The sequence below is a fragment of the Gopherus flavomarginatus genome, chromosome 8, assembly GCF_025201925.1.
Source record: "Gopherus flavomarginatus isolate rGopFla2 chromosome 8, rGopFla2.mat.asm, whole genome shotgun sequence".
Classification (NCBI taxonomy): Eukaryota; Metazoa; Chordata; order Testudines; family Testudinidae; genus Gopherus; species Gopherus flavomarginatus.
The window spans coordinates 100,883,517-100,911,401 of record NC_066624.1 but is presented as its reverse complement, the minus strand read 5'-3'; the positions used below and the strand labels follow the sequence as shown (position 1 = coordinate 100,911,401).

Sequence of the window (27,885 nt, the reverse complement as noted above, 5' to 3'; positions counted from 1 at the left end):
CTGGAGCCATGGATGGATGAGTGATTTAAAACTAATTTAAAGAAAAATAAAAATGAAAAATGGAGATAACAAAGAGACCCTCAATAGTCACTTTGCCTCTACAGAGGCTGACAAGACTGTCAGACAGGGCTATATCAATGTGAATATTCCTATTATATCTAGAGGCCATAGATGCTGGAACTAGGAGTGCTGGGGGTGCTACCGCACCCCCTGGTTTGAAGTAGTAATAACAAGTCAAACACATGGTTTCTGCCTTCGGCATCCCTGCTAGGGGCTTGGATCAGGCTTTTAATGCCAATTGTGGTGGTTTGTACATTATGGACACTTATCCATTGCACAGTACATTGAAGTTCGCACAGGACAATGAATAGCGATCCAACGGTTATGAAGCTATCCCTAACTGCTGATCTACAACTCGCTTTAATCCTGTAACCTTGCATCTGAAGGCTCTGTTTCCAATGACCAGGCCCCTAAGCCAGTCAGTGCCTTGTAAAATCAGCTATTTAAAAAAATATATCAGAAAGGCTGAATTACAACTGCATAGTACAAGCAGTCTCTCACAAACCTTTACTTCCAAATAGCAAAGTTTTCTCTTGTACCATCTCGCAACTTCAGGATTTTTTGCCTGTGACCCTAGAAGGCTGCATTGTGTACTTGTAAGTAATCTATCACCATTTGCTTGCATTAAGTATCCAATCTTTATTTTCCTTAGGAAATAACTTAAAAAGAAAATGAACAAACATTTGAGAATGCATGTAACAGTGAACTTTAGGTAAGATACATAATTGTGCTCCTGCAAGATATAATGACTTTCCCATGGGATAGAAATGTCTTGGTAATAATTCAAGAATAGCAAGAATGTAAGATATAAGCTGTTTTTTTTTCCTGGATGGGATAAATATAATTTCTCACGGCAGTGTATATCTTTCTTAAGCCTCAGGTGGTTTTAAGTTAATGAGATTAGTTCCAGCAGGCAGTGAAATCCCACGAGATAGGATTTATATTTCATCGGTTTTCACTTCATCCAGCAAGTACAGTGTAGTCAATCTTTGTGTCATTCTGTTATTGTCCTGGCTTGGGTCTTGTTTTCAAACTCAAACCAGGCTAAAGCTGCTCATAACTTTGACATAAAAGCTTAAGCAAAATGTAAAGAGCATGTTTTAATGTTTAGTGCAAAGAAAAGGAGCAATCCTTAATCCTTCCCTCCAGACTGCAGTTTTATTTTATGTATATGATTAACCATGTGTTAATGTGTCTGTATTTAAAGGCTTTAGTGCAAATATCAAAACATAAGCAATGAGATTGTAATGGAATACAAATTAATTTCCATTATTCTCAACAAAAATTCTCCTTTTAATAAGAAATAAAAATAAATTTGTGATCGGTTATCGTTCGATGCTAGTGGAGGGGAAAAACAATACTTTGTTCTAATATGGTCATTAGGAAGGCAGACATTAAAACAAAAGGCTGGGAAGCTGGCAAGCTCAATGGAATTACCTTGTATGCTTCCTGCCCAAGTTGGTAGAAACCAAAATTTGTTCCCATCTGACACTATTATTTGAAATAGAGTTTTACTCCAGTTCCCCATGCTGTTCACCAAAGTGGTGCACAAGTGACACTCCTATTGCCAGTCTCAACAGCAAAACCAATAGTTAATAGGCATGGACACTAAACACTGCTCTCAGCCCAGATGTTTTCTCCATGCCAGGGCTGAGGAACATTGATAAGGCACAGTGGAGGGATTCAGCCGGTACGGTACGTGTTTGATATTTAAATACTGACCTTTCAGCTTCCAGGGCTGTTAACCTGGCAACTTAGAATTTGCTGCATAGGGCTAAAATGAAGGCCAGATAATGAAAATGATTTGTAAGGCCTGGTCTTCATTACAATTACATCAACATAAGGCAGCTTACATTGACCTAATTATATCAGTGTCTACACTACAGCTTTGTCCCACCGATATAAGTGCTCTACTACACCGACATAATATCTCCACCTCCATAGAGGCATAGGGCTTATGTCAGTGTAGTTAGGGTGATGCAGTGTCTGCGTAGACCCGTGGGTCTTAAATTTTTTTACTGGTGACCTCTTTCACATGGCAAGCCTCTGAGTGAGACTCCCCCTAATAAATTAAACATACTTTTTAATATATTTAACTTTTTAATATATTTAACACCATTATAAATGCTGGAAGCAAGCAGGTTTGGGGTGGAGGCTGACAGCTTGTGACCCCCCATGTAATGACCTGCGGACCCCCTAAGAGGTCCCGACCCCCTCTTTGAGAACCCCTGGCATAGACACTGTTACTTACATCGGCTTTTAGCTCCGATCAGTTTCACAGCTCCAGCAGAACTGTGACATTGACAAGAAAGCTGGGCAGATAGAGCTCAGCTGTCCCCTGCTCCCCTGGAAAGCTCAGCGGCTAGACCCTGCTCCCAGCTTGGAGCTGGGGTGAGAAGCCCAGACAGCTGGACCTCGCTCCCGGCAAGTTGGGGGAGGCTGTAGAAAAGCCAGTGCTGCATGGGGCCTTAGAGAGCTCTTTCCCTATACAGTACAAGAATGACCAGGAGTGCTGCTTTCTCTTGCTTTCAAAATAACATCAATATAATGGGCCTAACATCAATAGAATGACCTTTGCCCAGTACTTCACAGTAGTTTCAGGTTTCTTTTCAGGAAGCAGCCTGATTAAACTACATATCCCGGTAGCATATAGATGGATCTATTTTTACCACAGTCATTTAACTTCAAAATACAAAATAAATCCACTTATCCAAGCAAAGGACAAGTCTAACGTTCCAGCATGCCCATCTCCAGGCTGTCACAAAGGGAAGCATGTTTGCATCCGTTTTAACTTACAGAGCTGGCTTTAAAGAAAAAAAAAATGTTTTATGTTTTGCACTCATGAATCTACTTAACCTTTTCCTTTTGTGCCAGATCTCTTATTTCTTCATCTCCACCCACTGTAAAAATGTTTTCCCTATTTCAGCCTACTGCACTATATGTAGCAGGCAAGCATCTCTTGTTACGTGGGTCAAGTCCAACGCCCCCTCTTTACAAGAGATCGGGCTCACTATATTACAGCCTTCAGCTATACCAAGTTGAAGAGGAAGCTGCCAGAAATGAAACACAGGGATGAGTTTTCAAAAGGAGTGAGGCCCAGTTTCCCTACTTGCAGGCTCACTGGACTAGATCCTTGTTGACATAAATCAACATAGCTTACTTGACATGAAGCAATGCCAGGTCATGCAAACTGAGGAGGAAGTGCTCAATACTTGACCACAAATGAACTATAAGCACAAATCTGAGGACTTAAAAACACAACTACCTGACTTGTGGCCAGAATCAAGTAGACAGGAGGTGCAAATATTCCTATTGACGTATATTTTTGTGGGTGCAAACTGTGATGGCAAATATCGAGGCTGTTCTTCTGAAAATTTACCCCATGTCTCCTGTCACTATCTGTAAATGATTGGCTAACAGAGAAAAGATGCACGTTCCCCCAAGTTTAAGCCATTGAACATTTATGGTATTGCAAAACCTTGTCAAGCAAGCACATTGACACTGATTTCAATTAAATCTAACAAGCAAATATAATTCCAACAATATGAAAACAAACTGCCAGGGTAATTGTTCTGGAAGTGCTGCAATTATAAATGTCATGAAAATGCCTTACGCATTCTGTTGGCATAAGAAAGCTCGTGTGGTAGACCCAGGGAGCCCCTTATGTGCACTTTAATAATCAGCAGATGATCTTCAAAAAAGAGAAGCTTCTTAAACAGGATCTAAAACTTCTCCCTGGAAGTTACACACTTACCTGAAAATAGATAGATTTTCAGATGTATGTACACGGCTGTGTTATCAAAAACAAGTGTTCTTGTAAATAAAACACAGTCTGCAAGATGCTTCCATATATTCATAGATTTTAAGGCCAGAAGGGACCATTATGATCATCTAGTCTGATCTCCCACATAACGCAAGACCAATAACTTCTGCATCAAGCCCATAAGTAATAGATTGAGCAATGCATTGCCATGAGCAATGCATTGCCACAAATAATTCTTTTTCAAGAGGAACTTGTTTATATTGTCCAATTATTTGGGAAGATGCTAGCTACATCAATAGAATTATACATCTACATTTTAAAGTGTCATTTCAAGGCCTATTAAAATCACCTAGTTTGATCTGAATAATGCAGGCCATCGAGTTTCGCCAAGTGAAAATACCTGCTTTAACCTTATCATGCCCACCTCTGCCTGAGGTCAGCTGCCACTCTGCAGTTTTTCATTTAGAATCAGACTGACTAGTACCTGCACAATTGCCCAAGGTGGCTTCCCTATTGAGCCTCCATGCAAAGACCGGTCATCACAGTGTTGAGAAGACCATACACTGCTAATAGGCACTAGTTGCCTGAAAAGGGTCAGGGTCCTGGCCCCACCTACGAAGGCGAACAGAGCTGGGCTGATGGAGGGGAGCACATGCATCCTCTTCCAGGAGTTCATGAGTCAATCTGTAGCTATAGGGCAGCTACAGTAATAGTTTCAAACTGGATTATGCGATAGAAACTGATACCAAAAACTTCTGTGCTCTTTTTGCTTTGCGGCTATCCTAAAGCTAAACTATTTTGTGGAAAAAGGGAAGAAAAATAAAGTTACAGAGAAAGCACTCAAGCTGACGTCCTGCACACTTGCATTTTTGTTCCTAGAACTGGAAGTCTGCCTGTCACTACTGGCTTGATATGTCAAATGAAGACTCTACAGTGGGGCAACAGATCAACCTAATGCTTTAGAGGGGCCATTTTTGGGATAGGAGAGAGCTGCTGGCACAAAGATGATCTATATGAACAAAGACAGGCTACACGAGTTTGAGGAAATGTGGAACCTTTTAGAGACAGTTTTTGGTAGAAGATAAAGAGACAGAGAATGAAATGGACAGATTGTCAAGGGAATTTTTTTTATTTTTTTGGATTTTACATGTACTTTAACAAGTATTGATTGATACATTCACAGTTTCATTGCAGCGAGCATTAGATTAGGACCACTGAACTAACTTGATATGTTGTATGACAGCTGGAAAAATTAAAAAGCTTTCAAGCTGTGATCCTGTCAGATCTCAGAAGCTAAATAGGGTCAAGGCATACAAGTAATTGGATAGGGAATTTCTACTGAAAACCTAGATGTTGCATGTAATAGTAATGGGGATTCGGTGCAGTATGAGAGTAACTGTTGAACCAATGCCCAAGGCAAAGTCTGCTGGAGGTGCCACCATTTTAGGATCAGACTTAAATCCAAGGTTCTAACCACTGTGATCTTTAAAGATCCAACTGCACTTTTTGCAAATAAGTTGTTGACTCTGTTTTTCTGGTACAACTCCAGACAAGGGTGTGGAGGGTAGAAATATCTTCTTATATCTTCACATGGAGGGTTCCCTTCACAAACACACACACACTGCCACATCAGGAAGGAAGGTGGGTATCAGATGCCTCAGTGGCCCAGATTTCAGAGAACTGCCTCCATGGGACCAGAGTCCCCCATGTAGGTAGGGCCAGGGGCAGCAGGTGAGCTATGGGTGCAACAGGAATGCACTTTTTGCCCCACCCCCACCCAACACCTACAGATAACTTCACCCAAAAGCCAACATAGCCCAGTCTGTTCTTCATTCTCCACATCCACTTCTCTTTGGAATGAAATCTCCTTCGCGAGCAGGTCCCATGGCAGCAACTACAGAGCTAAGCTTCCTGTAGGTCCTTATCGTGTGTTAATCTGCAACTAGCCCACGTAGTCAAGAAACATATAAAATGTGAAATATAATCTATATATTGTGAATGACACTATCAGGTAAATATTATCAGATCCTCATTCCCAAAGTGATATGTTGCTCCAGAAGCCACTAGGTCACATCCCACCCCCAACTCCCATGGGGAAATATGTTACAGTGATTTTATGACTGCCATAAAAGATAGGATTTCCACTTCACCACTGTGGAAATTATTTCTGTACCCTGTTTTAAATAAATAAGCTGGAACCATGACTTACTTCTTTGTTGATAAGATAGATAACCTTGAATATTAAACTTTACCTGCCATTTCCTTGATCTTGACTTGCCATGACAAAGGTAGAGAGCATCCTCATCTGCAAATTACTAAAAATAATCAGCTGAAAGATGTGACCTTGGATGGAGCAATGTTAAATTGGCCAGCAAATTTTTTCTGAGGCATCACTGTTATTAACCTGCAATTTTTTCATTTCAGTCTGCCACTGATGCTTGGCAGGTTATAATTTTTCATTTTCGCACTTGGTTGAAGCTCACTGAAGTAGAGATTATGGAGATAGTGGTGGAGAATTTTTACAAAGGGATTTTTCCCCTTTCACTCCATCATATCAGGATACAAATACAAAACAGGTTCTCTTTTTGAGGTGGTTTATCAGTGAGGCGTAATGAGACTGATGCTTAAAAAGTAATAGCCTTGTAGCATTGCAGTGCTAAGAACTGCTCCTATCCTATTCCAAAACTCATCAGCCTTCCAAACTGCTGTAGGTCCAGAGCATAGACACGATCTTTTGAGGGGCACAAGTGTAATGACACCCCTAAATGAGCTGTCATGGGCAGGGACTGGATTTGTGACCACCGGGTCTAAACACATGAACCTCTACTGCTTGAGCTAAAGGACCATTTCCATTAGCTGTGACTGGGAGACTCATCAATTTCTTTACTTGGTCTAGTTGCCAGAGGGAGACAAAGACCCACATTGTGCTTGTGTAAATTACACACAAGCATCTGGTCAATGCTTCAATTAAGCCACCTTCCTTTTGGCCAGCTTTGTTTCTTTTCATGTTAAGAGTCCAAGAACACGATGTAACTGGGTCAGGTCTTCACATCACTACTGCATTTACTCCCCATAGTTACCTTTGAGCGCAGCTGAAAGAAGGATGAAGAATATTACCATATGATTCCTGACACACACACACACACACACACACACACACACACACACTTTATTTTAGGTCTGAAAAAAGTGCCATATCATGTACCATATTGTGCCATTTATTTTTCAGCAGTCTTCATTCATTATCACTGGAAATTCCATTTAAAAATCGATGACTTGATATGGCCTAACAGCATTTGTCTTTCACATGTTGCGCTCAGGAAAGAAAGGAGTACTGGAGGGGAATGTACAGGCAGAGAAACACTGATTATAGAAGATGCACGGAACTCTATTGCATTAAGCCTCATTCACTTGAAGTAAATTCTCCTGGTACCTCCTTACCATAGGTTGTCTGGGTTCTCTGTTCTGTATATAGCTCTTCTAACTGTCCAGTAGTTTATCCAATGAAGAGGAACTCAAACATGCAAAGGGCCCACTTATCTCCACACATCTTCACTAGTCCCAGAGTCTCAGTCCCTTTCATACTTCCCAGATCTCCATCTGTCAGGCCAGCAGATGCAATGAACAGCTTCCCCACTACTTCAGTTTGGAACAACACCTCCAATTTTAACTTCCCCTTTGAACAAAACTTTGTAACTGCTTTAAAAACGCTTCAAGGATATGAATATTACAATCCTCTACATAAACAAGACAAATGCAGAAAATATGGCCTCATTCTTTCACAGCCTTAAACATGCAGTATCATTTCACCTGCTCTGCATGCAATGCTATCTAAAGCTGCTTCCTCCTTCACCCGTGCATCAAGGAGAGCCAAATTTAATGAAAAATCTTTCGCTTTGGCTATAAGTCAGCCCTGAACATGAATTTTATGAATACTTTTCAGTCCTGCAACATTATCAGAATAAATATTTACAAGCCCTGCCCAAAGCTCATCCCTGAAGATATACTGTTAAAGAAAGGATACAAACACCTTAAAATCAGTATAAGGTGGAGCACAGTTCATTGTGAAATGTACATCATCCTTCTGGAGACACACTAGTCACTCTTATGTACCATTATTTAAAACCACAGAGTGAAACCATACCACCAAGGGCAGAAACAGCATCTGAAAACACAGTGCTTTGGAGATAATCCATTTTTTAGTCTACATCCTATTTATTTATTTTCATAGGTCAGATTTAAATGATGAATTCACATTTTAGTTATAAAAGGAGCCCAGTCCCGCTACTAATCAAATCAGTGTGAGTTTTGTCTCTAATGTCAGTGGAAGTAAGATCCAAGTCAAGTTCTTTTACTTGGTCTTGTATCCTGTCTTTACTTTTTGTCTTAGATGGCAAGTATTTTAGGGTTATGAACCAGGTAGAGAAGCAGGTTGCCCGATTTCAATCAAAAGTTTTGACAGAATCGACACTTTCATAGATTCATACTCATAGATTCATAGACTCTAGGACTGGAAGGGACCTCAAGAGGTCATCGAATCCAGTCCCCTGCCCTCATGGCAGGACCATGGGAATATATTGATTCCATGTCAAAACTGTTGACCCAGCATTTTTTAATGGAAAAAACGTTGTCAGCTTGACTCGATCCTCTCAATGCATCCAATGGTGTAGTTACGCCAGTATGTCAAGGAATCACAGTGTGCTGCCCCTAATTCTGTGCTAGATCACAAACCAATGACCTAAACCTATAGAATTACTATAATACTAGTAGCAGTAGTACCAACACATATTATACAATTTCTACTAAGATAAAACTCTAGGTATACATTTGCTATTTTAATTCTGCTATTCTAGTGCAGGAATGTAATTTAAGCAATTGGGGAAAAGGATGGATTTTAGCAACTTTTTGTGTTTTAGCATCAGTGATTAATTTACACAAATGAATCACTACTAATTCCACGATTTGTTAGATAATCCTTAAATGACTATCTGCACCAAACAGCTTAGTCTTTTCAAGTGTGTGCAAAGGAAATAAACGTCCATATCTTGTGATCAAGTGATCAACGTGAGAAAATTCTGTAAAATCTAGGAAAGCCATTCTAACAATTCCAACAGTGAAACTAGCAGCACAAAACTGCCAACGAAGCTTTCTCTTGGACACAATTCTTCCCAACTTTATTCTCCTAAACTACGGAAACTCACAATGTGCCTGATCCAAACTCCAGTGACACCAATGCACAGACACCTATTGACTTCAGTGAGCTTTGAATGAAGCCCTGTACCAACCTGAGCTATTCATAATGGAAGTTCCAGTTCCCAGGGAGTCTCTGTAACCAGGAATATCTGTCAGTAAACCCACTACAATATGATCTCTGTTAAACTCAGCTGAGTCTCGAATTCCTTTAGCTTTCTCATTAGGTAGTTAACATTTGGACGGCACTCTGAAGATGCAGAGCTACATTCCGCTCTGAGTTACACTGATTTTATCTGGAGTAACCCCTCATTTCTACTGGAATTTCTCAACATTTCTCCAGCATAATCAAGAGAAGAATCTGGCCAAGAATTTGGAAGTTGTTATCTAGTATTATGTTTCTTCCCTTTCTATGGTGGGTCTAATATTCTCATTTAAAAAACTTTCAAACACTTAAATCTTTGTTCACAGGGCTCAGATAGGAATGTCCCAGTGATCTGCTGCCAATATTTTCAACAAGGGCTCCCTGCTTTCAACTTGTATACCTCTTTAGGGGCAACACAGAAAGTAGAAAACATTTTCCTCCACAATCTCTACTGCCAACCTCCCCCCACATACACACACTAAATGGGGAAATGCAAAATAAAACAATCATCAAAAGTTTTTATAAAATTGTTTTGGGTCCAACAAAATGTTTCCTTTCAACTGAAACATTCTGTTTTGATTTTGAGCATTTAAGGTTCTTGGATACTTTAAAACACTTAAGGAAATTTAGAAATAAAAAGTCACTTTGAACAGAAAAAGCAAAATCTTTTCATTTTGACTTTTGGGGAATATTTTGTTGGTTTGGTTTGTTTTTTCCCCAATGTGAACAATTAAGTGAAACTGACACAAATTCAAGTTTGCATTTTTTGTTGAATATAGTTTTATCCCAAAATTTTTGCCCAGCTCTAATTATTGGGGAAGGTGAGGAGGTTCTCATAGGACTTACATCCAAATCTCCATATTAAAGACCCCTCCCATGACTCTGTGTTTTGGCAATCAGAAAGGTGATTGCAAGACAACATTTGGCACTCCACCCATTATCCCACCTCTATACCACTCCCAGGACCTATTGTTCCCGAGTGAGGGACAAGAATTCAGAATCCAAATGCCAATCTCAGATCCCCAAACATGGATCCACAGCCACTCAACCCCCAAGATGGCACCAGACACACCGTTCCACAATGCAAAACAAAAGACGTGCTAGTCAGTGGGGAACAGTATTTGATATTCTCAGAATAAGTGGAATTTTAGAAAACTATTGTAATCCTTCTGGGCCTGCCTAAAGCTACTGTACTCATGTACAAATCAGTGAAACCTAGTTTTAGAGAAACAATTCATGAATCTTCATTCCTTACACATAAAGCTATCACAAATTCTCAGAGGGAATACACTTTAGACAGCAACTTTTGGAGAAATCATTATCTTGGCACTGAAATAAGATATTTAGTTCTTAAGGACTAAATTCAGTAAATACTTACTGCAGCTTTTTTTGCTGGACAGAGTTTTCATTGAGTTTAGCCTTAAGTTTCCACTGTGGTAACACATTTTAACGGTTTAGGCTTTTGTTCAGGGAATATCCTCATGAATTTATTACTCTAACCTAACTTTTGTTTCATACTCTTTTGCATTATAATAAAATAAATAAATAATAATAGAATAAGTACTTCCCCCCACACACACACACATACAAAATTGCTCTTAATTAAAAATACTTGCTATTTTCCCACTAATGCAGGGGATGTAAATGCCACGCCCTTGAGTCAATGGGCTTTGCAACACCCTCAGGGAAATTCATCCCAAGGGAGGGCAGGTGGTGTTTGCACCAGCCCCTGGAAGTTTTGCCAGGGAAGGACAGTCTTATCTTGCAATTAGGGTTGCATAAGAATCAAAGTAACCTATGGGTATTCTGACCATGCACCCATCTCTAGTCAGTCTTGCCAATTTTGGGGGGACTGGAATAATTCTTAAACAGTGAGGATGAGCTAGGGCTGGCCAAAATATTTATGGATAAACTTTTTTTAAAAAAACTAAACAAAGATACATGTGGAAAGCATCTGCTTTCCTTGGAAGTTTTCATTCCATCAACAAAACATCAAATTTCTCCACAGAAAAACCCCACTACCGCACTTTTCCAACCAGCTCTAATCTGAGCCCTCTGAAGCACTGAGGGTTGTGTGTCTAACTGCCACCACACCACATCCAGCTGTTGCTGGTGGGTCTGAACATCCCTATTTTTTTCTGTGGATGCTTGAGCCCTGGAACACACAAGGAGTTGGGGTCTATGGCCTGGGCTACACTAGTGGGGGCGTTCGAACTAAGATACGCAACTTCAGCTACACTATTCGCTTAGCTGACGTCAAAGTATCTTAGGCCTTGGCTACACTGGCGCTTTACAGCGCTGCAACTTTCTTGCTCAGGGGTGTGAAAAAACACACCCCTGAGCGCAGCAAGTTACAGTGCTGTAAAGTGCCAGTGTAAACAGTGCCCCAGCGCTGGGAGCATGGCTCCCAGCGCTGTAAGCTAATCCCCTTGAGGAGATGGAGTACCTGCAGCGCTGGGAGAGCTCTCTCCCAGCGCTGGCCCCGCGACCATACTCACACTTCAAAGCGCTGCCGCGGGAGCGCTCCCATGGCAGCGCTTTGGAGTTTCGAGTGTAGCCAAGCCCTTAGTTCAACTTACCTGGCCGTCCTCATGGCAGCGAGTCAACTACCACGGCTCCCCCGTTGACTCCGCTTACTTCTCCTGCCGAGGTGGAGTACGGGCATCAATTCGGGGATCAATTTATCGCGTCCAGACAAGATACGATAAATCGATCCCCGATACATCGAACACTACTCACCAATCCGGCGGGTAGTATAGACGTACCCTATGATCCACTCCCATCCTGGTGGATTCCCCATTGTTTGGATTCTGAGCAATAGGTAATGCTCAGTAACTAGCAGATCCTGGGAATGCAGTTAGCCCTATATCTGCAGAATAAGGCCCAGATAGTGCTAGCTGCTCCAAAACCTATATTCATGCAGAGTTACACTCAATGTGGAGTGCACCATGTGGAGCAGCTTGCAGGATCAGAGCTTAAACAGACACATTACTCTGCACCCAGTGAAAACATCTTAGCACTGAGTATATACATTCCGCTATTAGAAATGCATTAATTTCTTTGGGGTTTGACACTGGATAAACTGTGTGGCAAATATGGAGGGTAGTTGGATAAAGGTATATTGTAAGGACCCCGGCAATGAGCGTGTGCTGCGGACCTGTGGAATCGGTCGACGCTACACACAGCTCATGTGGTCCTTCATGGTCTCAGACACCATCCAGGGGCATCTTCACCGAACACATCACCAGCTACCGACAGTACCAGGAGGCGTGAGCTGGAGCGACATTATGCATTGACTTCAAGAAAAGGACCAGGAGACTTTGTCCATTGGACCATATGAACTGGAACCATAAATTCACTGAACATTAAATCTCACCAAGCGAGGGTCAATCCATCCTCATCATCATATCCATTCATACTCAACACCTGAACATGGCCATTATATGAACAACATACCCTCATATCTCAATGTCTGTACTTTGACCCTTTAACTCCCAATCAGGGATACTGCTGATTATGTATTCCTTACACCATCCGACCTTAAACAGAACTTCGCACCCCTTGATAATCTGTACGTTATTCCCTGATAACCAGAAACTTCTACGATTAAACTCTGTACTGTTCACTTTTTTAAAAAACATCTTAATAAAAATATTTTATCTGGCTCTGTCCTGAGATTTCTGGTATTCTCTATCTCCAGTGGGGCTAAGACATGTCACAAAAACAGACAGCCTCTTCCATGGAATATTGACACTTCAGTTCACAGCTAGAACCAGGAAGTGTAATGATGCATGGTAAAAGAAAGTAATGGGGTGGGGGAAGTTATCAAAACAGAACAGTCTAAAACATAGCAGCTCTTTGATCCCCTTTAGTGGCTTATCCTCAGGCACTGCAGGGCTTGATCTCAGGCCCAAGGGCTGGAGCCTTACCTTCTGTGCCACTGTGCTGCAAGGTGATGAGGGAACTGACCATCAGAAGCTGACTCAGTGGGGCCAGATGAGTAACAGCAGACTGTTGATTGGACACCATGGGGGATAAGGCTTCCTGCTCTTGTCCCATCCCTCATCTGAGTAACTAGTTCCTAGGCCTATTGCTGCCCTGCCCTGCCCTCTCTCCTGATTCTTCTTCCTGCTACTGTGTCTCATCCCTGTTTCTGTTACCATGCCTTGTTCCTTGCCCCAACCCCAGCTGCTGATTCTGGCCCTGACCCTTGGCATGACTTGGCTTCTGACTCAGATTCTGGCTTAACCCTGGGCGTAATCATGACCATGGCTCTACTCCTGGATCTGACCACTATGTCTGACAGTCCACGTTATGGGCACTGACATGTATAGATGTTTAGGAACCTCCTACTGTCTCCCAGTCAATGAACCTGCATCTTGATTCAGGAAAGCATTTAAGCATACGTTTAAATCCTTTGCGATAGACCCAGGCTAGCTGGGTACAACAAAGTAGTAGAAGGCAGATATACTGGCCACTGGATTAGCAGTTTTCTGTTCCCTGACTGACCAGAGCAGGGGCTGCTCCAGACTAATGAGAACACTTGACTCCAATTAACCTGCAAAGAGTCAGGGGAGTCCATTAAAGTAATGTGAACACCTGACTCTAATTAAGGCCCTTTGGATACTATAAAAGGGGCTCACTCCAGTCAGGCTGGGAGGAGCCGAGGAGAGGAAGTGCGGCTGAAGGGCTGGTTAACAAAGACACACTCAAGCCATCGGTAAGGGAGCCCTTAAAGTAAGGGTGAAGAAGGGAGAAGCAGGAGAGCTGTGGGGAAGTGGCCCAGGGAAATGTAGCAACTTTGGCAGTGAAAGGTTGGCTGCCAACAGCTGCAACCATTAGGGTCCCTGGGCCAGAACTCGGAGTAGAGGGTGGGCCCAGGTTCCCCCCTGCTCCCAACCTGCCACTACAGAAACCTCCTGGGAAGGGAAGAGAGGCCCCTTCTCAGGACAGGAGGCTAAACTGTTCTGAGATAAGTCCAAGGGACAACAGAGACTGTGGGAGTTCTCTCACCAACCTCCTTGCTGCTTTATGATGAAAAGGGCTCAGTAGACTGTAACCCTGGCCCTAGAGAGAGAAGGGCTATGTGGAGGGTTGCAGTGGGCCACTGAGGCTAGCATAAACCGCCTAGAAGTGTGGGACCCACAGGGACAAAGTCGGAGCTCTGTCACACCTTACTCAGGAGATCACTTAAGCATGTGTTTAAATCCCACTGACTTGAATGGAACTTAAGCATGTGCTTAAATTCTTTCCTGAATTAGGCTCTTTAGCTTAAAAACTTTATCTTAAAGTTAAGTATATATTTCCGTTCAACCTTGACTGAGGACGTTCTGCTGAACTGGGGCTACGGCCCTTTTGTTTGGGGATTATACATTCATACTTGTAGATCCTGAGACCTCAGGCTCAATCCCCACAAGTGCCTGAGACAGTGAAATCATTACAGAGCCTTTCTCAAACCTCAAAAACATTTTAGTGTGGTTTGGCACAAAGTGTAGGCAAAGTCTCTTATTTTATCCATTTATTCACTCATCCCTAATCCAGATGGAAATCTAAGCTTTGAGTGTGGTTATAAGGAAGTCTCAAGAGGAACAAAAGTGACAAAAACAAATCTTCATCAACTTTTCACAGCTAAAAGATTGGAAACGGTTTAGATCATCTATGAAAAAATACTGCAAACCTTGCCAGTTCATGTTTAAAGGAATAGCAGCTTATTAAAATATAATACATTAAGTTATAAAAAAGATTAATAAATTTTGGAAAAATAAACTTTCAGCCACAGTTTATCAGCTCCACCATGTCTTATCCCGAAATTCAGGGATTCATCAATCACACATATTTACTTTGGCTCTTGCTGACCTGTTGTTTGGGACATGTGACACAGTCAAGAGACTATGTGAAAAAACATCAGTACTACAACTATGTCAGAGCAGCAAAGAATCCTGTGGCACCTTATAGACTAACAGACGTTTTGGAGCATGAGCTTTCGTGGGTGAATACCCACTTCCTCAGATGCATGTCATGTAATGATGCATGGTAAAAGAAAGTAATGGGGTGGGGGAAGTTATCAAAACAACTATGTCAACACCCTTTAGAAATATGGGGTCAGAAAGCATGCCTCTCTTTAATTGTACAGTATCTTGGATAAACATATGTGAAGTAAGGTTTCCCCTGGTACCGTTTTATTTTTAGTATAAAGCCCTGGTGAACTGAATTTTCTCAGTGCTAAATCTGCAGTTAATAGTGTTGGTCCGTTTAATTTTCATCAACCATTCATTGTAAATTACAAACAGCTATCAATAAAACTGACTAATAATACGCAGCGCTGAATCCAATTACTGTACAACAACAATAAGGATGAAACAGTTCTAAAACAGAGTGATTATACACACAAACACATGCACACACATTGATGGATGGACATGGACAGGCAGTACCTACATAACTATCTAGAGTGATTAGCATTAAAAAAATTCCAAATTTACTTTGATAACTAGATAATGCAGCCTTAGTATGTGCATTTCTGACTGAAAATCAAGGGAATATCTACAAAAACACTGCAAATAATTAACTAAATAACTGCCTAAGTAAGACATCTGAAACAATTTCAAGGCAACCACCTGTCCATCCACCCAGATTAGATGACTACTTTGCTTGCCAATAGCCTGCTCACCAAAAGCAAGAGAGTATCGCTATTATAATTAGTTATTTGTATTATCAAAGTATTTAGGAACCCTAGTCATGGACCATTCTCCCAATTACACAAATCAGAGAGCTATTCTTTGTAATGAACAGATACCAACATTTCTGAAACAGAGGTGTTAAGGCACACAATAGTTCAATGAAAGAAAAAACAATGACTAAAATTGGTCTTACCAACTCTTGCAATATTTCAAGTCCTAGATCAGTTCTAGAAGAACCAATACCAACTCAGAGATTTCAAGTGAAATTATATAGCCTTAGACATTCACTTTTTTTTCCATCTGATAGAATTATGTAACCTACAATTTTTCTGGCCTCCAGGTCTTAACTCATTTAGTGTACATTGAATTAGAGTGCACGTGTAACTATTAAGATGCTGCAATACATTGTGAATTTCAAACATAAAGTGCTGGTCAGAAAAAGGTACAACAACTACATTTAACGCTGATTTGTACATCAGCCACCAGCATCAAAGGACCAAAGAGCATGTGAGAAAGTGCTTAGTTCTCCCTTCAACTTTCCCTAGAAAGGTTGCAACAAAGCACAGGAGTTTTTGTTATTTTTTCCCATTAAAAAGCTACCCCTTAATCATGGTAGAAGCCAAAACAGTCTAGTCATTGACCGTGGCTCCAAAAACAAATCAAAAAATAGAAAAAGAAAACGCCAATTGTACAGATGTAAAATGTTGAGATTGAACAGAAGAGAAAAAAGAACTCTTAAAAACAATGTTTTGTTTTACTTTAGCTAAATAGGCAGAAGGGTACTTTTCAAAAAAATCTCTTCTGTAGATATACAATACAGTTTCTTTTTAATCTAACTGCAATCTGTGTATTTCTGTAGGAATAAAGGAACCTACGGGAACCACTATAACTACATCTTTACATCACATTCCTCCAAAGTCCACTACCAACCCAATGTAACAGGCAGATGATAAAGCATATATTTCCCTCGACACAAGTTCAATGGCGTAGACTACAGGATAAAAAGGTGAAACAGAAAGGTAAATATTCAACACCAATCTTTTGCAGAAATGCTGAAGGGAACAAAGTCAAGATGTTTCTTGTGATTTATACAGTAATTCTGTCCCGCAAGTTGCCCAGGGAAGTTTGAATGCTGTTTACATACCACATTTGTTTTCTAAATTACGCTTGCAAATTGCTTTGCTAGGTTGGATTATTCCAAAGGTAGAATAACAAAAATCTGCAGATTGTAAATTTTTTCCCTTGCAATTCTGCAGAATTGTACTCTGAGGTTTAGCCCTTCTCATTGCAATGATATAGCCTCAATGCTGTAATGAGATGTACTGCTGTCTTTTGGAGCCTCTGTCATAATTGGAAGACGATGTTTGAGCTCTGAATATCCCTATTCATTATTATCATTTACATCTAAAGCAGCAACACCTCTGGAGCACAGAAGAGATGTGTTCTGGGAACCCATCAAAACAAGATGGTGGTCAGCTGCATTCCACACAAGCACTTGTCTCTATATAGCTTTCACCTTCAGACCTCAGTACAGTGAGTTACAGTAATCTAATCTGAAGGTATGAAGTCATCTGACAATGACTGTCGCTAGATAGATCCTTATCTGTAATAAAGGCATGAGATGAAGATGAGAAAAAGCCTTTTTGGGGGGGAGGGGAAGTGTATGGGGAGACTTTGGCAAACCAGTAAAGTGCCTGAAACCACTATGGCTTAAAGACAGCCTAGCCAGCAAGCTGTTAAAAGCAAGTCTCAGCTTGACCGAGGCAGAAGGGGAGGGGGGATTTAGGGTGCCACCGAAAGGGTGGCTTGACCCCGCGTCCTTCCTGATGAGAGTTGGGTTGAAAATGCTGATACATGCATTTGTAAGGAGCAGGATGTACCTATCAGGAATGCCTATTGGGGTCTCAAGGCTGCAAGCTCTGGAAAGACCCACACCTGGTTAATCAATAATCAGAAGGAACCTCTTGCTCGATCATTAAAACTGCTTACTTAACAAGGTTTCTTTAATTACTAATGTATAAATAAGGGGAAAAAGCTTGAGATAGGTAGGACTTGTTTCGGGACTGGCCTCTCCCTCTGGATGCATCTTCTGTTCCCCAGCGGCAGACGGGCTGCCGCTGTATCACTCGAAAGCCACACTCAGCTTTGGTAATTATCAAGGGTTGGGGATGTTTTACTAATTTGTTGCGGACGTGTGTAAGTGCTTGAGACTCAGTAAAATTTAGCTTTAAGTGAAAGCACTCTTGTGTTATCCTGTTTGTGCCAGCCATCTATCAGTCAGACGGCCGTGTCTCCCCTGATTTATTTCCTGACACCTCCTCGGACAGAGTAAAGTTACCAAGAGCTTTGGGTTGAAAGAACCCCAGGTAACAGAAGGACTACTGATTTGCTAGATTTACTCACAGAACTCCAAGACTTTGCATGGCTTTGGTGAATGGGAGGCAGATGACTTCCTTGTATTGGTTGGACACTGTCTTAACTAGTTCTTCCACACATTTCTCCCTTGCAACCAGTATCACTTTGCTCTTGACTGGGCTCAGTGTTGATCGAGCTGTTCTTTATTCACAAACTGTTCTCTTGTAAGCACAACAACATCCTCAAGATACTACTGGCTGCATGCGTGGAAAATGAGATACCTGCACCTGTATGTGGTTGGCAGTGAGTCTGTCTCATCAAATGACCTCTCCAAGTGGGCTCATGTCAATGTTGAAGAGGAGACAAAAAAGAACTATAAGCACTGAAACTCGCAGGTGGGAACTTCTCGGGGAAGACGTTACCCAACACCACTCTGGGTCCTTCTGAAGATGAATAATTGGAGCCACAGTAGGGCTGCACCATCTGATCCAGCTACATCATACAAACGGATCAGCAGCAACTGAGGTGAACAATGTGGAAAGCTATAGATGGGTTCAGTGGGATGAGCACTGAGATGTGATCTCTATCTGTTGCTATACACAGATTATTATGTCACTCCGTGCTGTGCCCCAGTCTACAGTCTGATTGTGAAGCATCCCAGATGTCACAAATTGCTGGAGCTTGGTTATCACTCTGTATGTGTGTTTGTGCACATGCGTGTATGTTGTTTGTGTGTGTGTTAACATCTCAGCCCTTCCATTCTCCCACACTCCCTTTTCGGTCTCATGCTTTGCCCAATCCTCTCTCCTTAATGCTCCTTTTGAAATTTTATCCTATGCCAGACTCCGTTCTGTAATTCCGTTCCTCTTTCCCTGTCCATTTCTGACATCGTCTCCTTCTGTTCATGCTCCAAATTCCCTCTCCTCCAATTACGGTTTAAAATTCACTTCTTTCACCTAGATTGTCATCACTAGGGTATGTCTTCACTACCGGCTGGATCAGCGAGTAGCGATCAATCTAGCAGGGATTGAGTTATTGCATCTAGTCTAGACACGATAAATCGATCCCCGAGTGCTCTCCCGTCAACTCCAGCTCAGCGAGAGGCACAGACAGAGTCGATGGGGGAGCGGCAGCAGTCGACTCACCGCAGTGAAGACACCACAATAAGTCAACCTAAGTACATTGACTTCAGCTACGTTATTCATGTAGCTGAAGTTGCGTAAGTTAGATTGATCCCCTTCCCCACCCCAGTGTAGACCAAGCCTCTGACTAAAACTTTATCAGCTGCCTGGCTAACATTCTGCCTTTTCTTTCTATTATATTCATCCAGTTTAGATTCTATGCTCACTGGGACAAGAGATGGTCTAATTTATGTGTGTTTCGCAAAGTACAATACACACCAAATAAATAATCGAATTTTCTCTACAATTTCAATTTGAAATGGTATTCTTATTCTCTTCCTTTCAGCAACAGCATAGTGTAGAGCACTTTTAAACTGCTGTCAAATTCTAGGTGGCTACATTCCAGGAACAGGAGAAGCCAATACTCTCTGCAAGCTATATACAGCAACATACATAAAGTTTCCTATCACTCAGATTCTTCTGGATGAATAAATGTAACATATAGTAATGGATTACTTTTATGTGTGGGAATTATAATAGCTGCCTTTCAGGTTTTCTAGACCTTGTAGTTAATTAGTTACTGGGTCAACTGAACAAAAATAAAATCTACTAAGGCAGAACAAAAAAAAATTATATTTTCAACTATAACATATGTAATTTTAAAAGGAAGATTAACTTTGAGACTTAAATAGCTTGACAGTGTCCCTTTAAAATCTAATCCATTTCAACTTGTTGTGAAAAAAATAAATTAACTTTGATATATTTTTGAATGATGCCTTTATTTATTTAATTTTAATGCCATCTCAGGACATCAGTGATTTCCAGACATCTGAACCAGTACTAAAAATAGTTAGGCATGAAAGGTCAGGATGATTTTTTTCTTCTTTTATCCCATCTTCCTGAAAAGTATCCTTAATTAGTGCCTTTCAACCGAAAAAGCAATTGAAATGTCTCTATTAGACAAACAGAGAAGAAGCTTCAACACACACATACAGTCTAGTAGGTAGGAAAAATAATAAGCTACTTTGCTTAGCCACTAAGAGCCTTTTATACAAATAGAAGAACCTTTTGTATCACGTCTAGCGGTAAGCCTCAGAGGACCATACAGGCATCGGAATTAACAGTATTTTCTGAGGACACTCTTAATCAGCAGAGGTAGAAATGAGATTTTTTTAAAAAACATCTTTCAAGTCTCTCCATCATTTGAACAATATCAGAACTGCAGGAGCCTCTTTTGATGCTAATTTGGTACCTTCTTCTCAATAATGGAGAGTACTCCTGAATGGTCTTTATACTGGCTACAGTTCAGGAAAGCGTCCCTGTTGAGAAGAACTTAAGCACGTGCTTAATTCCCACTGACAATCGGATTTAAACATATGCTCAAAAAGATAAGCCTGCGTTTTAGCGCTTTCCTGAATCCAGGACTAGATGAAGAGGGACCTGAATGAGGTCTAATCCTTGGACTAGATGAGATACTTCATCATCATATTTACAATGCACTGAGTGGGACCCTATGAGTCTAGGACCCATTTCAATTACTAAAGAGACTTGGCTTGAATGGATCAATTTCATAGTTAGAAATAAAGCTGCATATAGCTTTGAACAATGTTAAGCTATTAAGGAAAGCAACTCATCTACTTACCATTCTTACAAGACTTCCTTAGCACTGTAATAATTTAAAACACAAACTGTGCTTTATCAAATGTTTTAGCTACAGTGATTCGATAACAATAGCACATTAGTATATTTTATATATATCCAAATGTTAAGTGTGCTAAAGTTGAATGAAAGGGAGTAGCATTAAGCACAGTGTAAAAGAAGCCTTAGGGCATGGCTACACTTGCGAGCTAGAGCGCATTAAAGCAGCCCAGTGCGTTCTAACTCACGACGCCTCCACACTGGAAAGGCACATAGAGCGCTCTGACTCCGTGGCTCGGCGAGTGGAATAACGTTTGATGCACCCCTGCTGGAGCACCACGGCGCCAGTGTGGATGCCCTGGTCTGTTAATGCACTCTGATTGGCCTCCAGAAGTGTCCCATAATGCCTGTTCTAGCCACTCTGGTCATCAGTTTGAATTCTACTGCCCTGCCCTCAGGTGACCAACTGTCAGAACCGCCCTTTACATTCTTTGGGAATTTTGAAAATCCCTTTCCTGTTTGCTCATCCAGGCATGGAGTGCTCTCAGCAAATCTTTCCAAGTGACCATGCCTCCACACGCCAGGCCATCCCCAGTATGGAGCAATGGCAAAGCGCTGGACCTTCTCAGTGTTTGGGGAGAGGAAACTGTCCAGTCCCAGCTGTGCTCCAGCCGTAGGAATTACGATACCTTCGGGCAGATATCAAGGGACGTGATGGAAAGGGGCCATGACCAGGACGCACTGCAGTGCAGGGTTAAAATGAAGGAGCTGCGGCATGCCTACCGCAAAGCTTGCGAGGCAAACTGCCGCTCCAGTGCTGCCCCCGCGACCTGCCGTTTCTACAAAGAGCTGGACGCAATACTTGAGGGCGACCTCACCTCCACCCCGAGTACCACCATGGATACTTCAGAGCTCAGTTCAACAAGGCAGGAGGAGCAGCAAAGCAGGAGTGAGGGTGCTGAGGTGGAGGAAGACACCCTGGAATCCCTAGATGCATGCAGCCAGGAGCTGTTCTCAAGCCAGGAGGAAGGTAGCCAGTTGTGGCAGCTGGTGCTTGGGGAAGGACAAACACCAGAGGAGGTTCCCGGTAAGCAGCTTTTATTTTGGGAAGAAAAGTTGTTCGGTGCATGCTCTTGGGGCAAGAAGGGTTAGGGCTCCGTGCATGCCTAGATGCAGAATAGGGCATTGATGAGCTCTCTCGCATTGCAGTAATCGGCCTCAGGGATCTCTTCAAAGGTCTCAGCCAAAACTTGGGCAATGCGCTTGTGCAGGTTTCTTGGGAGAGCCACTGTGGCTCTTGTCCCAGTCAGGCTAACATGTCCGTGCCACTGTACCATGAGGGGTGGGGGGACCATTGCTGCACACAGGCAAGCTGCATATGGGCCAGGGCAGAAGCCGCATGGTAGAAGAAGACCCTCCCCTGCTTCCCAGGTCACCCTCAGCAGCAAGATATCTTTCAGGATGAACTCATCCTGTGGAAAATGTGGGGACAGTGTTCAGTATAGGGCTCCCCTGCAGCTGTTGGCTCTCCCCAAGGCACAGAAACCCAGAGGACAGTATGGTCATGAAACAATCAGTCCCCCTTGACCCTGTGCTTTCTCACCATTTTGGGGCTCCCGTGGGTTATGTGCACTCACTTTGGGACGGGCACATTATGCTATTGTGTAGATTGTGCTTGCCCTCCTTAAGTACGGGGGATCATTGCTCTGTCTGGTGCGAACAATGCTGCCTCTGTTAAGTGTTGCATTTTGCCTTTACAGATGCAACCTTGAGATCTCAGTCGTCCATGTTCTCACCGGCCAAAAGATTTCAAAGAATTAGGAAGAGGCCACATAGAAGCAAAGACGAACACGCTGCATGAAGTAATGCACCCTTCACTTAATGAGAATCTAAAAGCGCAAGATTGGAGGGAAAGTGAAAGGAGGATCCACCAGCAGAATGAGAAGCACTGGCACAAAAGCACGGCTTGCCGGCAGCAAAGCACAGATCGGCTGATAAGCATTATGGAACACCAAGCAGACTCAATCCAGGCACTTGTAGCCATGCAGGTGGAGCACCACCGTGACTGCCCCCCCTGCAGCCCTTGTCCCAAAACTCTTTCCTTTGTGCCCCCATGTCACCTCCAACCCACTTTCCCCAACATCTGGGTTCTTATTGCCAACAACTGCCTCCAACACCTATAGTTCCACCACCCAGCCCTGAAAACTACGACCCCTACCCACTGCACTCAACCCCCATCACCATGCAGTATAGCCATCCTGAAGTGCAGCACTCCTTGCACAGCACTCCAGACAGGAAGGCTGAGTATGATAACAGGACATACGCAAATCTGTGATTGTACGTTCTCCACCCCACCCCCTTGCCCTTTCTGTTTCCCAAGCAGTTGTGTTTCTTTTCAATAAATGAATTTTCTTTTCAATAAATGGATATTTAGGCTTTGAAAACATTCTGTATTATTGCATAAAGTAAAAGATACCTTAGCCCAGGAAAGCAACAGGCACTGCAAGTCAGTGTAGCAACCACAGATTCCTACTAACATTGGAACCACTCCACTTCATTCTAGTGCAGGGCACCAAACATTACTGGTAGCTCTCAGCCTCAAATTGCTCCCTCAAGGCATCCCTAATCCTTGCAGACCCACGCTGGGCCCCTCTAATAGCCCTGCTCTCTGGCTGTTATAATTCAGTCTCCAAGTGTTGAACCTCCGAGGTCCATACCTGAGTGAAGCTTTCACCCTTCCCTTCACAAATATTATGGACGGTACAGCATGCGGATATAACCGCAGGGATGCTGTCATCAGCCAGGTCCAGCTTCCCACACAGAGAGTGCCAATGGCCCTTTAAATGGCCAAAAGCACACTCCACAGCCATTATGCACTGGCTTAGCCTGTTGAACTGCTCCTTGCTGCTGTCAAGGTTTCCTGTGTAGGGTTTCATGAGCCATGACATTAATGGATAAGTGGGGTATCCAAGGATCACAATGGGCATTTTGACTTCCCCTACGGTGATCTTCTGGTCTGGGAAAAAAGTCCCGGCTTGCAGCTTCCTGTAAGGCCAGTGGTCCAAAAGATGCGTGCGTCATGCACCTTTCTGGGCCAGCCTGCATTAATGTCAATGAAATGTCCACAGTGATCCACAAGAGCCTGGAGAGCCATAGAGAAATAGCCCTTCCAATTAACGTTCTCAGAGGCTAGGTGGACTGGTGCCAGAATTGGAATATGTGTTCCATCTATCGCCCCTCCACAGTTAGGGAAACCCCTTTGTGCAAAGCCAGCCACAATGTCATGCATGTTACCCAGAGTCATGGTTCTTCTGAGCAGGATGCAATTAATGCATCACAGGGCATTGGGACAAGACCCGTAATGCCCTGTACACCTCGTCCCCTTCCCACAAGCCACAGCGCCAGAATGGGAAGAGGTGCTCTGTGGGATAGCTGCCCATAATGCACTGCTCTCCATGCCGCTGCAAGTGCCCCAAATGTGGCCACGCTAGTGTGCTTGCACCTGTCAGCATGGACAGACTGCAGCGCTTTCCCTGCTGCGCTCTCTGAAGGCTGGTTTAACTCAAAGCGCTCTACATCGTGCCCTAAGGGCTTGGCTGCACTTGCAAGTTAGAGCACATTAAAGCAGCCCTAGGGGCCAAACTCCCCACACTGGCAAGGCACTTAGAGCGCCTGAACTCTGCAGCTGGAGCGCTCCTGGTAATCCACCTTCAGGCCCTGTATGTCTGTGTAGAGTTAGTAAAGGCTTTTGTTACTTTTGCGTAAAGAGCAAAGACACAGTCACACTACACATTCTAGGTCAGATAAACGCCACTGATGGCGGTGCAGCTTTATTGATTTACCCTCGCTGGGAATCTGGCCCTCTATATTTTTCACAACTACAGTAGATTCCACTTATTAGCAACCCCTCAGCTGCCAGCAAAAAGTTGCCATTATCTAGCAGTTGCTAGTAAGCAAAAGGCAGGTTTGTGAGGCAGCAGGCAGGGAACGAAGTGCTGGGACATGCCTTACCTGGCTACACCCCTGCAAACCTTCATGTGGGCAAGGTAGCAGCGCGGAGGAGGAGGGTTGCAGCCTGGATGCAGGGTTTTCTACAGGGAGTAGGGGCACTGGAGGCCCCCCAGAGCTGCATGGTACCTCTCCCTGTGCTCTCTGGGGTCAGGGCTCAGTATGCCCCAGGGAAGAGCCCGGGGAACACAAGGAGAAGTCCTGTGCAGCTCCGGGATCCAGACTGCAGCCCCCCTTCCTGATACTGCTCTCCCCACAGCCAGCCCCTTATCTTCTATTAGAGTTGCCAGCTTTCCAAAACTAGACACCACATGCCTCTGACACTCGTTTTCCCCTACTCCTGTCACTCAATCCCCCTGAAGTCCTTATTCCTCCCTCCCCCAGGACTCACGTGCTGCCTGCAGAGCTGGGCTGGGAGGAGCTGATGCAGAGCCTGCCTGCCTACCCAATTTGGGCACAACAGGGAGGAGGGGGGTTGGTCCTGGAGTGAGGAGCCGGAGAGAGCCAGAGCCCCAGAAGGCTGAGAAGGCAGGACGGGTTATCACAGGCAGTGAGCCCGGCCACCAACCCCACTCTTCAAACGCTGTGCACTGTCAAGATCCCTCCTTCTCCAGCATCAGCTGCTCTTCCCGCTCTCCCAGTGGTGGGAGCCAATTTCAAAATTCATTCGCAGATAAAATCCAGCCCATCAGGCAGAAGTAGAGCAATATTTGGACTTTTTTCTGATCCCAGAGGCATCTGTTTTCAGAACTAGCTCCTTCATATTGTAGCTCCTTGGTAATGATTCCCAAATTGATTCCCAAATTGCAGTTACTGCAGTAACCGAACTTTTGGTATCTGGTCAGCAGTTCTGATTGGACACTGTGTAACACCGACAGTAGCAGGTAGGATTGACCCGTGGACCTCCGGAGCTTAGCGGATGAGCCTCTACCGCAGGGGTAGGCAACCTATGGCATGGGTGCCAAAGTTGGCAAGCAAACTGATTTTCAGTGGTACTCACACTGCCCAGGTCCTGGGCATCGGTCCAGGCGCTCTGCATTTTAATTAATTTTAAATGAAGCTTCTTAAACATTTTAAAAGCCTTATTTACTTTACATACAACAATAGTTTAGTTATATATTATAGACTTATAGAAAGAGACCTTCTAAAAACGTTAAAATGTATTACAGGCACGCAGAACCTTAAATTAGAGTGAATAAATGAAGACTCGGCACATCACTTCTGAAAGGTTGCCGACCCCTGCTCTACTGTATGAGCTAAAAACCAACTGGCTGTTAGCTAAGGCTGTAGAGTAGACTCATTTAACTCTCTCTCTAAGTGGTTTCGGTGCCACTAGATGGGACAGAACACCACACTCAGGAGGTGTGTGGGTTACAACTGCACAGGTCCCCTTTTCACCAGATAATCTGATGTGCAGTCTGTCTCTGCAGGTTTGAGGGGCTTCTACCCTGAGAAAGTGCTGGGATGGGCTAAGCACCGTCCACAGGCAGGTTTGCAAGGCTGCAACCAGGAAAGACATGTCTCAGCACTTCCTTCATGGGCTACAGCCCCACAAACCTGCCTGCAGCTGGGGCCTCTCTTCCAAAAAAAATGTTAATAAGCAGCATACTGCGGCCAATATCCAAATCCCATTAACATTAAACACAATGGGAGGGAATTGTTCCCAGCAAAATCTTACTTCTAACTGAAAATTATTAATATCTTGGTTGCTATTAAACAGCATGTACTGCAATTCAAATGATAATGTCGTTGAGGTTTACAAATAACAAGGAAAACAGGAATAGAAAATACTGCATGTTTGAATTAACATAGTGGGAGGGGAACCCCTGTTTCTGGGATTTTCTGACTTCTGAGTGTTTGCTTTCTCAATCTTAACTTCACACTAATAAGAGATTTTGTATTTAACGATTCCATTTCTATTTCATTTTTTAAATGTACTGCACATCTTACTTGCTCTGGAGAAGTGGTACATCCTTTAAATATGTGTTTAGAAAACCTCCAAATCTATCTATGTGCATGTACAAAATGTATAGCTTTAAACATCCATAACTTCAAAGCTAGTGATCCCATTTACTTCCAATTTAGATTTTAAAAATTACGTGCAGGGCTACAAAGAAAGTAAGAGTGAAGTGTCTTTCAGTCATTTGGGGATTATGAGAGTGCCTATAGTCATGTTTTCATTATAAGAGTATTTACTGCAGAAAAATTTCAGCCAGATTACACAGCAAATTTATTTTTTCCACACTCATATTCATCAAAAACAGCTGATCCAGTTTCTCTCAGGTTTTTCCATACATGCTGATCTTTGGGCTGAGACCAAACAGAGAAAATATCAGCTCAAAAGGAAATGTTTTGAAAAACCAGGAGCATGTGAATAAAGGAGTTATAACAGAAGCTGGAACACAACCTAAACAGCTGCCACTGTGGCAAACCACTACAATGGAAATACAAAGAGGTCTGATAATTGAGCTGAATCAGGAACACTTCCTCCATCTGGGAATTAAAAACAGCCCCCATTCCCTATGGCGATCCCTACAAAGTGACATTTGTCTTTTACTTGTGTAACAGCAAAGTAACCACACACAAGTCATACCTAGTCACAGACTATATGATACTTTTAAAATAGGGGCACCCTACTTTATAATATGTAATAAATAACCAGATATTTAATGACTTTCTCAAGGCTATAGAAATACTCTGTGGTTAGGGTGACCAGATGTCCCGATTTTACAGGGACAGTCCCAATATTTGGGACTTCTTCTTATATAGGCTTTTATTACTCCCCACCTCCTGTCCTGATTTTTCACACTTCCTGTCTGGTCACCCTATCTGTGGTAGACCCAGGAACTGAACTCAGATCTCCTGAACCCCAATCCAGTCCAACGCCCCAGCTACAAAACCATGCTGGCTTGCATACACCAGTGT

General features: G+C 42.9%; 1 protein-coding gene across 2 annotated transcripts in view; it reads right to left on the bottom strand.

Moving 5' to 3' along the window:
* Positions 1-27,885, bottom strand: part of NAALADL2 (N-acetylated alpha-linked acidic dipeptidase like 2) — a 1,166,543-nt gene that overhangs the window by 1,123,838 nt on the left and 14,820 nt on the right. The window lies entirely within an intron of this gene.